A 12196-nucleotide genomic window follows, 5' to 3' on the forward strand; every position below is an offset into this window, starting at 1 on the left:
TACATTTTTTTAATGTTTACAAAGAGTTTCATACCTTTATTCCCAATTCAAAAATATTTTACACAAGTTCGATTTACATTCATTTGTTGATTCTATAAGTAAATGATTATTTTACGACATTTGCCATAAGCGCATGGCGAGTAAACAAAAACGTGTTGTGATGTTGATGACTTTCCTGACTCGCCTGTAAGGGTGACTTTGTTCATTTGAAGCTTCGTTTTTCATTAAAAAATGAAGTTCAGCAAGTACAAACATCGTCATAAACTACGGCCAAATGTAGGACCCCCTGTCTCTCATTATCGATACGATTGTAGAGCGGATTCTGGGCCATGGCCCGAGTCAATAAGTTCAAGTTGATGTTTCTGATGGAGATGATTTGTAAGGAAAGATCTTTTTCTGAATAATGTCTGTTACGTTGCCTTTTCGTCCTAAAGATGAACTAAACGTGCATGATGCTAAATCAACATAAAAGTGTTTGTAAATGAAGGAGAAAACAAGAGCCCGGAATGCCAGGACCTAACAGCTGCCAAAGCTTGAAATTTCTGATGTGATATCAACACTATTCAGTATTTCATTTGGAACAGGTAACCATATTTAGATTTTTTGTTTTAGGCTAAATGTTGCATTTATTCATTATGTTTAATTATTATTGTTGAATATATTTCATTTAAATGCATCTTTAGGTCTATGTAAAAATGTTAAAGATTACGGATGCAATTGCATTATGGTTGTAAATGTTAAGCAAAATGCCTTATTAGAGTAGCCGAGTTAATTTATAAGCATACTTAATTCTCAAAGAATATTCAATCAAGCTTAAATATAAAGCCATGCAGATAAACCTGGCTATTTACCTGCTTAGAGATGAATCACCAGCAATGTTGAAACAGGCTGATCACTTTATTTTTAAATATATGTATTTTGTGCTAGCTTCATTCAATCATTGATAAAATTTTCCTGTATAGCAATGAAATTAAACTAGCAAACTTCTTTAAAGATTTTACATGTGTGTTGTTGGCAATTCCCCTGTGTTACCAACATGTAATCATTAGAATCAAGTATGGCAGTATGCTATCTTATACGTCATATACAGTATAATCCATATTAACCGCCCCTGCCCCTATAAGCGCCCCCTTAGGTCTTTTTCAATTGTCAGGAAAAGACCTAAGGGGGCGCTTATAGGGGCAGGGGCGGTAAAGTGATTAAAATCAACAAGAATCGTATCAAAATATTGAAGAAAGTGAAAATTAAACTTATCTAGTATTATCCAATATTTCAATGGTAATGAATAATTTAGCATAATTTTGGTGGATTATCTTCATTTTAAGTAAAGTTAGACATTATTTTATTGGTTCCTTGTATTTATTATTTTTTTTTTCAAAAGATTTTTTAAAGTTAAAATATGACATTGAATATCATAAATAGCGTACGAAAAAAAACGCCCCCTTTTTAGAATTTTCTAAGCACCCGGGGCGGTTAATAGGGATTATACGGTATTTGAACCCTTGAATCATTTGTTTTAATGCAAAAATGTTGAATTATTATATAGTTGTGTATCATTCATAATTTTTTCCTCCAAAAAAGATAATAATAAGTTGCCTTCATCTTTTACAGTACATGCACTCGCGGCTTTAAAAAATTAACAACTCAAAACTGAATCACACTGATAATACTATTTTTAATATTCAAATTTAAGATGCATGTACATGTATGTAGATCACAATACTCAAATGTATTTTGCATTTCAAATTTAATGTTTTATTTTTTTTACTGCAGAAAAAATCTACAGACTGAGACACTTGTACTGAGGAAATACCTGCTGTTGAAGAAAAACCCAAGACTTGTTTAGGTATGTTTTTGAAGTCTTTTAAAATGAAAACTTCACTCATGACTTTTTCAAAAGGGAGATAAATGTTAAAAGTCATTCTCTTATTCTTTGTACACTGACAATGCTGATTAATCATATGCTTTATTAGGGTGTGAATATTAATTTTTATTTCGAGTCTTTCAGTTTATTCATATATTTTTTATTTAATAAATCGATAGATCAGAGGCGTATATTGTTTTTGTCCTGTCTGTCTGTATGTTTGTTTGTCTGTTTATCTGTTTGTCTGTCTGTTGTCAACTTTAACCTTAGCCATAACTTTTAACAGATAGAGACTTCATATTTGGTATGCATAATCCACTAATTAAGTTTTCAAAAGACACCAAGGTAAATGACCCTTAGTTTGACCTTGACTGTGACCCTTAAGCTAAAAATAGCTTTTCAAATCTTTGTTGCCTCTGGGCGCATAGTGTTTTTAGCTCACCTGAGCCGAAGGCTCAAGTGAGCTTTTCTGATCAAAATTTGTCCGTTGTCTGTCGTCATTGTCGTTGTCGTTGGCGTTGTTGTCGTCGTAAACTTTTCACATTTTCATCTTCTTCTCAAGAACCACTGGGCCAATTTCAATCAAACTTGCTGCAAAGTATCCTTGGGTGAAGGGGAATCAAGTTTGTTCAAATGAAGGGCCAGGCCCTTTTCCAAGGGGAGATAATTATGAATTAGAGAAAAATTAATGGCATTTTTAAAAAATCTTGTTCTCAAGAACCACTGGGGCAGGAAAGATGAAACTCATGTGGAATCATCCTCAGGTAGTGTAGATTCAAGTTTGTTCAAATCATGACCCCCGGGGTTAGGGTGGGGCCAAAATGGCCGATCAAATTTTTACATAGGAATATATAGAAAAAATCTTTAAAAATCTTCTTCTCAAGAACCACTGGGCCAGGAAAGATGAAACTCATGTGGGATCATCCTCAGGTAGTGTAGATTCAAGTTTGTTCAAATCATGACCCCGGGGGGTAGGGTGGGGCCAAAATGGCCGATCAAAGTTTTACATAGGAATATATAGGAAAAATCTTTAAAAATCTTCTTGTCAAGAACCACTGGGCCAGGAAAGATGAAACTCATGTGGAATCATCCTCAGGTAGTGTAGATTCAAGTTTGTTCAAATCATGACCCCCGGGGGAAGGGTGGGGCCAAAATTGCCGATCAAAGTTTTACATAGGAATATATAGGAAATTTTTTTAAAAATCTTCTTCTCAAGTACCACTGGGCCAGGAAAGATGAAACTCATGTGGAATCATCCTCAGGTAGTGTAGATTCAAGATTGTTCAAATCATAACCCCCGGGGGAAGGGTGGGGCCAAAATGGCCGATCAAAGTTTTACATAGGAATATCTAGGGAAAGTCTTTAAAAATCTTCTTCTCAAGAACCTTTGGGTCAGGAAAAATTAAACTCATGTGGAATCATCCTCAGGTAGTGTAGATTCAAGTTTGTTTAAATCATGACCCCCGGGGGTAGGGTGGGGCCAAAATGGCGGATCACATGGGAACATATAGGGAAACCTTTTAAAATCTTCTTTTCAAGTACTTCAAAGCCAGGCTTCGTTATATTTATAGGGAATCATCCTCAGGTTGTGTAGATTCAAGTTTGTTCAAATCATGACCCCCTTTGTTGGAGGGATGTAAAATTCAAGCCCCCCCCTCCCAGTTTACTTTCAGTTCTGATCTGATCTGTGCTTTTTCCTAGCCAATTGCTCAGGTGAGCGATGTGGCCCCTGGGCCTCTTGTTTTTTTATTTTACCTTTGTTAACAAAATGCAAAAAATTGTGTACACTTGATATTGATTGATTGAATGTTATTTATTTATCTGAATATCACATAGGTTTTTTTTTTGTGTATTTCAGGTAGAAACAACAATATGCAGATAGTTCAAATTGCTGCATCTATTGGAGCACCCATCGCTGTCAGGAATTTTTCTTGAATTTCCAGCATTTCCAAAAATGCACCTTGCAGGCATGGATTGGTTGTTGTAGCTTAACACATGTTACAAGATTATTTAACCCTGATGAGAAGTCACAAGATGCAGTGAATGACACTTGGGAGCAATGAGGAGTGAGGGTTCTTTAGTGTGCCAATATCTGCTGTTCCAACCTTTACTCTCTCAACCAAAAGACCTCCAACTTAACAGAACCAGAATATATGATTAGCCACTGGGAAAATTTTTACAAACTTTTCATATGTAACAATATTGCAAGTTTTTAGTGTTGTTCTACATGTAAACAGCATGTACTGCAGTATTTTTCTTTCCCAAAAATATTTTAGATAAATCATTTTTTAGATATACGTACAGATGTGATGAAATAATTAGGAACTCTAGTTAGTGTACGGTTAGTTTTATCCCACTTGTACAGTGTATATATGTTATATCTCATAAAAAAAACTAGTTAAAAAAATCAAAGTCTGTTTATAAGGTAACAGCTAATACATGTAGCTATTTAAAATGACTGAGTGAAATCATAATAAACAAACATATACAAGAAAAATATTTTTGTATATTATATTTCATCAATAAATGTATTTGATACCCAATGGTACTGTTTGATACTCCATAGTTAAATCTATTATACCTGTCATCATTTTGTCCTGAAATGTGAAATACTTTATTAATAAAGTATTTTACCTGTGTGTGAAATTCTTATACTTTTACAATTATAGTAGCCTAGACTCAGAGTAAAATAACACAGGCGTATTATTGTCAAATTTTGCGAAAACATTCCCAGATTACAAATTGATAGATATTTCAGCTCAGGGGGGAGGGGGTTAAGGTGGGACACAATAGGGGATCAAAGTTTTACCTAGAAATACCAAGAAACAAGATGTGTTTGTGAAACACTGATGCCCCCGTATGGCAACATAGCAAAGATTAAGCTTTTCTTAAATGCAAATTTAATTTATTGGTACCAAGAGTAGGGTATTCTCACTGGAAAACAATTGTGAAATTAAGCGAATGTTAAAGATTTTTTAATAAGTACAAGAATCTCCAAGGTCAAGGTCAAATGGTCAATGTAATTAGTATCAAATGAAAGGTATTGCCACATAGAATACTTATGTAGAGCATGAAAGCCCTAGTCCTAACCGTTCAGAAGTTATGGCCAACGTTCAATTTTTAAAAAGTAGGTCAAACTCCAAGGTCAAAGGGTCAAAGTTCTTGTTATCAAATGAAAGGTCATGTCATAAGAATCAAATATGTAAAGTATGAAAGCACTAGCCCTAACTCTTTAAAAGTTATGGTCAAGGTTTGCTTTTTTAAAGTAGGTCAATCTCAAAGGTCAAGGTCAAAGTTCTTGGTATCCATTGAAAGTTATAACTCCAATAAGTCAAAAGTTATGGGCAAGGTTAAAGTTTTTGCGGACAGAGAGACAGCAAGACAGACGGACGGACACGACAAAAATGATAAACCCCCGAAACTTCGTTTAAGGAGGCATAAAAATCTTAAGGTAGTAATAGTTTTACTGGTTCAAATGGGCGCCCCAGGGGTAGGGCTGGACCATAATGTGTGAGGGGGTGTCAAATGAATAAATTAAAAGAATATCTGCTCAATAACAGCAAAGCCAGTTGTTATATTGATATGGAAGCATCATCAGGTTGTTTAGATTCAAGCCCCCCCCCCCCCCCCCCCCCCCCCCCCAATGTAAACTCTCAATACTGAAGTGATTTTTGTTCTTTTTTCTCTAGCCAGTGTGCTAAGATGAGCAATGTCGCCCTTGAACCTTTTGTTTTTCTGTACTATTTTCGTGATGAATGCATTAGTATTTGACTATTTGATCATACACAGTAAAGCACGCATATAACGATAAATCAAAAACACCTATCTTGAAACAGCCCCTTATAATTAAACTTTTACTATCTATGCTTATTTTTAATTTGACAAACACTGTATAAGGTACAAGTATTTTAGTTAATTACAGGTATGCTAAGAAAATATTAAATTTTGAAATAATCAGGCTTTCAGATATTGATTCCCATGGGACGTGGGTCACAAAAATCGTACTTTGAGACAATCCCTAGAGTATTATACGCATTTATTTCACATAAATCCTACTTTATCACCATCCCTAGAGTTTTAAACAACTTTAAATTATTATTTTTATTTAGTGTAAAAGTAAATTGAAGAATAAGCAAATAAAACGACACAATTTATTTTGCCAAGGTATTTTCAATGAAAATTTTCCCAAAAAATATGCCATTCACCAGAGTTTGACACACTCCCTTAAAAAATCTAGGCCGATGACCTATTTATTTTTTTGCATTATTTGCTACTAAATTATCTTGTTAACATTGTATCTTAATATGAACAAAAATGATATTGCAGAATTTTTTTAATCATCACTTTTATACCACAAACTCGTATTTTCCCATTACTTCCTATAGTAATCATCGATTTTCGTTGCCTACTTTTGAAACGCTCCCTATTAAAAATCTATATCGATGACCATATATTTTTTTCATCGATTTTAACTCACAAAAAGTCACTTTACCTCATATTAAAATTTGAGTAAATTTTCTATTGTAGAAATGAATTAGGTCCGTCGTCGTTAAGATGATAAGAATAAAAAGGGCCGATTCCTGAAATTAGTGGCCGTTAGGGGCCAAAAACCGATTTTTTAAGTCTTTAATGTTTAATGTCTTTTTACAGATTGTGGTAAATCATTATTTTAGAATGAAAATCGCAATCAAAATCTTATCTCATCTCATCAAGAATTGGACGGAAGACCCACTCGTTGCTCGCAACGAGATCGTATCTAGTTATTATTATTATTATTATTTTTTTTCTTACCGATTTTGTGCACGCGATTTCTCAGAAACGGCTGGACCGATTCTCACCAAATTTTCAGATCTAATAGATATTTATCTGAACCTTGTCGGAAATTTTTCGTAAGTACGTCGTCACTTCCGGTCGTGAGATATGGACGATTTACTGATTTTTAGAGGGTCAGCTTGTCCTGAGATCTCCTCCTAAACGACTTAAGATATCGACTTGAGATTTTCAGTGAAGGTAGAGGAAGGATAGTAGATGTGACATTTTGCATATAGAGCTTTCCAGGTAAGAAGGCATCGACGCTCGCCTGGGCTCGAAAAATAGCCTCATACTCATCTCGCAAAAATTGACACGTTTTCTTTTATATCTTTTTACCTGTTAATATTTTGTTAAGACATATATAATAAAAAATGTGCAATATACTAAGACCTTTCATTTGATATCAAGTAAACGGGGTTAGTCCTTCAAATTAGGGGCATAGAGGGGCCAAAAGTCTCTCGTCTTTAACTTTTTTGTTTTTCAATATTTTCAAATTGTATTAGTATAGTTGATAGAAACATTTCTTATTAGGCTGAATATATAATTCGTTTGTAAATTTATAAATTCAAACTCGAGATATTAACATTCAAAAATCTGAAGCGGGAACTAAATGGCGGCGGTCTCTGTCAATTCCGACATTTCGCAATAGCGGTTAACAGGGGCAGCCGAGCGTTTGCTTGAACGAAAGTAACATAAGGAGCAATGAAATGTGTAGGGATACTTGGATTGTCACGTCGTAGGTTCGTTGCAATTCTGTGTCAAACTACATTCATAATCCAAGGTCTCCTTACAAGTTTTCTTTAATTGGTTTTGGTTGTTTCTCAAAGTAGAAAAAAGAAAAAAATTAATGTGCAAATTAAGTACGCATTGATGATATTATCTAAATCAAAAGGATTTAATCAAAAGAGAAAAGGCATGATTCCATGATGTTTTATCAAAGATCATAGTCAAAGTCATATCTCATCTTATCGAAAATTCGGACGGAAGACCTACTCGTTGCTCGCAACGAGATCGCATCTAGTTATGTTCCCCAAACGAAGTTTGGGAACATATTGTTTTTACTTTTTCTGAATTTTTTCTTTGTTCTCCGGTACTTTTTGTCCGCGAGTGTTCTCGTAAACTACTCATCCGATCTAGGTGAAACCTTTTTAGGGTCACTAGGTATGTTATGTAGATGTGCGGAACGAAGGTCATTTTGCGCGCACGTGCGTGCAGGTGCGCGCACGTGTAACACGTGAAATGACCAATATAATAGATTTAGCCGTAACTTTTTAAATATTGGATAAAATGCTTTGAAACTCATAATATAAGGATATAATAGTAGTATAGACATGATGACATGGTCAAAATAGCAAGATCTCACGCGCATGCAGGTGCCCTTCGCTGCGATTGGCTGAAACTTAACTTCTAAATATCTATTTTGTTTTCTGACAAAATCCTTTGAAATTTTGAACATAGTCTTACATTATGAAGATCTACAGCATGATATATAAGAATAATCATGAACGCACGCACATGCACGTGTGCTGCAATCTGATTGGCTAAAACTTTAAATGCCTACAACTTTCTTGGTTCTCAATAATACAGGGTGAAATTTCAAATATGAATAGATATAATGATTGCCTACATTATACTACTATCAAAAGTAATTACATGGACGTGCATGCACATGCGACCGCACACAATGTATTAAAAGACAGTATACTTGAGTGTTTGATGTTCATGCAGAATTAAGAACTTCTAAATGTCAAGACATGTAACATACTGAAGCATGCAGATCTCTTTACCCTTGACCTTGAAACTTAGGTCAAGGTCACTGGTAACCTGAATAAAATGTTGATATTAACTATTTTCCAAAATCACCTTGACCTATGAACTTGAAATCGACCTTAACCTTTGTCCTTGACCCAAGGGTAAAAAGAAACATGAAGTACATGTACATGTATCTAGAAACACCTTTCAGAGTTTATTTCGGTTGACAGGTTAGAAGTTAAAGAGGTGGTGGTTTTTAATGACCTTGACCTTTCATCCAAATGTCACAATCAATCTTAAGTTCTTGGAATAATATACAAGATTCAACTCCAACGTTAAATAGGTTAAGAATAAAAATAACCCCCCCCCCCCACACACACACACACAAACATATCAAATTAATGGCAACGTAGAGAATCACTGTTAAACTCAAATAACACCTCGGACCCACATAAAATTTCAGGAAAACTGCAGAAAAGAGCTCGAGGAAAGTGTATTAAAATATTTCATTTGAGTTTCCAAAGTATATACATGTAGAGATTATTAATTTATACAGAAAAAAATTACAAATCCCGTCGTGTTTAAAATTAAAGTGCAGATGACCAAAGTTGGCATATAAGCCTTTTATAGCCTATTTATTCAGATGTCGTTAATAGCATTCGATTCTACTGATTTGAAATAATATTTTAATATCAAGCATCCTTTGTTTAATTTACCTTTGAAATTTATTTGATTTTTTTTTAGAATTACGCAATCCCTAGAAATAGCGATTTTCGGTATATTAAAAAATCAATATACATGTACGTTTCTTCGTAAAATAATCAGATATTTGCATTCATGAAAAAAATATTAATAAGAAGGTTTTAAACAATATAGGTCACATTAGCTGACACGAATGTCTTTTTAAACATCTCTTGTAAAACCCAGAAGAGCTATAGCCCCCTATGCATTGGAAAAAATGAATAGTTCCGGTCAAAAAACCTTTATATATTTATTTACAAAGTATATAAAATTTACCAGGCACAGGTATCAGAGTTGTCAAAATGGCCTGAGAGGAAATATTAAAAAAAATTCTGAACAGAAAGGAAAATCCCTTTTCCATGTATGGAACTACTATTGAATATAACCAAGAGAATATAAAAACACGGTAGTAGAAAATTAGAATTTCGCTGTTTTATTTATTTTTTTTGCTTTTAACTTCTTCTCTTGAAGCCAAATGATATGAAAACACTCAAGAAGGTGAAAAGACTTCATATTGTTATCTGAATTAAAATCAAAATTGTGAATTGAACAATTAGTCTCCTTATTATGTTCCCCAAACGAAGTTTGGGAACATATTGTTTTTACTTTTTCTGAATTTTTTCTTTGTTCTCCGGTACTTTTTTGTCCGCGAGTGTTCTCGTAAACTACTCATCCGATCTAGGTGAAACCTTTTTAGGGTCACTAGGTATGTTATGTAGATGTGCGGAACGAAGGTCATTTTGCGCGCACGTGCGTGCAGGTGCGCGCACGTGTAACACGTGAAATGACCAATATAATAGATTTAGCCGTAACTTTTTAAATATTGGATAAAATGCTTTGAAACTCATAATATAAGGATATAATAGTAGTATAGACATGATGACATGGTCAAAATAGCAAGATCTCACGCGCATGCAGGTGCCCTTCGCTGCGATTGGCTGAAACTTAAAGTCTAAATATCTATTTTGTTTTCTGACAAAATCCTTTGAAATTTTGAACATAGTCTTACATTATGAAGATCTACAGCATGATATATAAGAATAATCATGAACGCACGCACATGCACGTGTGCTGCAATCTGATTGGCTAAAACTTTAAATGCCTACAACTTTCTTGGTTCTCAATAATACAGGGTGAAATTTCAAATATGAATAGATATAATGATTGCCTACATTATACTACTATCAAAAGTAAATACATGGACGTGCATGCACATGCGACCGCACACAATGTATTAAAAGACAGTATACTTGAGTGTTTGATGTTCATGCAGAATTAAGAACTTCTAAATGTCAAGACATGTAACATACTGAAGCATGCAGATCTTTTTACCCTTGACCTTGAAACTTAGGTCAAGGTCACTGGTAACCTGAATAAAATGTTGATATTAACTATTTACCAAAATCACCTTGACCTATGAACTTGAAATCGACCTTAACCTTTGTCCTTGACCCAAGGGTAAAAAGAAACATGAAGTACATGTACATGTATCTAGAAACACCTTTCAGAGTTTATTTCGGTTGACAGGTTAGAAGTTAAAGAGGTGGTGGTTTTTAATGACCTTGACCTTTCATCCAAATGTCACAATCAATCTTAAGTTCTTGGAATAATATACAAGATTCAACTCCAACGTTAAATAGGTTAATAATAAAAATACCCCCCCCCCCCCACACACACACACAAACAAATCAAATTAATGGCAACATAGAGAATCACTGTTAAACTCAAATAACACCTCGGACCCACTTTAAATTTCAGGAAAACTGCAGAAAAGAGTTCGAGGAAAGTGTATTAAAATATTTCATTTGAGTTTCCAAAGTATATATGTAAGATTATTAATTTATACAGAAAAAAATTACAAATCCTGTCGTGTTTAAAATTAAAGTGCAGATGACCAAAGTTGGCATATAAGCCTTTTATAGCCTATTTATTCAGATGTCGTTAATAGCATTCGATTCTACTGATTTGAAATAATATTTTAATATCAAGCATCCTTTGTTTAATTTACCTTTGAAATGTATTTGATTTTTTTTTAGAATTACGCAATCCCTAGAAATAGCGATTTTCGGTATATTAAAAAATCAATATACATGTACGTTTCTTCGTAAAATAATCAGATATTTGCATTCATGAAAAAAATATTAATAAGAAGGTGTTAAACAATATAGGTCACATTAGCTGACACGAATGTCTTTTTAAACATCTCTTGTAAAACCCAGAGAGTAGCCCCCCTATGCATTGGAAAAAATGAATAGTTCCGGTCAAAAAACCTTTATATATTTATTTACAAAGTATATAAAATTTACCAGGCACAGGTATCAGAGTTGTCAAAATGGCCTGAGAGGAAATATTAAAAAAAATTCTGAACAGAAAGGAAAATCCCTTTTCCATGTATGAAACTACTATTGAATAAGTTCATTTTGATTGGTTAGGTATTTGCGTGATACCCTTAGTCGACTTTAACCCTGCCTTGTCGTCGGAATAAAACCAACTTTGAGCCCGAGGTAAAAATAAGTAGAGAAATAAAATGTGAATCGATATATTAAAAATATGACATATGCTTGAAAAATGGTAAATTTATATATGTATTTTTTTTCTTTGATTCGCGGGATAGAAAGATATGTTAATCGCTTAATCAACATGCCATAATCATCTTGCATATGCATGTACATGTACGTGTGCGCGCATGCAAAACGTTAAACAATATATCGTTGACAGTTGATATCATTGTAACTTTTATTTTCTTAAATGAAATCTTGGGATACTTAGCATATTTATAAAAGGTCTTAGAGGAATAAGGCACGATAAGGGACATGGGGAGCGTTTGGGGAACATCTGTAACGGTCCCCGTTACAATTAGCACTAGTTATTCTTCTTCTTCTTCCTGGGTACTTTTTTGTCCGGGAGTGATCTTGTAAACTACACATCCGACTTAAGTAAAACCTTTTTAGGGTCAGTAGACATGTTATGTAGATTTGCGGAATCAAGGTCATTTTGCGCGCACGTGCTTGCAAGAGCGTGCACGTG

The 12196-nt window shown here is 34.1% G+C and overlaps 1 long non-coding RNA gene across 1 annotated transcript; it reads left to right on the top strand.

Annotated features, from left to right (window-relative positions):
• On the top strand, window positions 1–4323 carry LOC134235244 (uncharacterized). The gene is made up of 4 exons (XR_009985361.1): window positions 1–584; window positions 1774–1846; window positions 3723–4104; window positions 4141–4323. It is a non-coding gene; the product is annotated as an uncharacterized LOC134235244 (long non-coding RNA).
• Window positions 4324–12196: the final 7873 nt, after the last annotated feature.

The sequence above is a fragment of the Saccostrea cucullata genome, unplaced genomic scaffold (genome assembly GCF_032062105.1).
Source record: "Saccostrea cucullata isolate Sc308-1 unplaced genomic scaffold, CSIRO_AGI_Scuc_v1 ctg3570, whole genome shotgun sequence".
In the NCBI taxonomy this organism is placed as follows: Eukaryota; Metazoa; Mollusca; class Bivalvia; order Ostreida; family Ostreidae; genus Saccostrea; species Saccostrea cuccullata.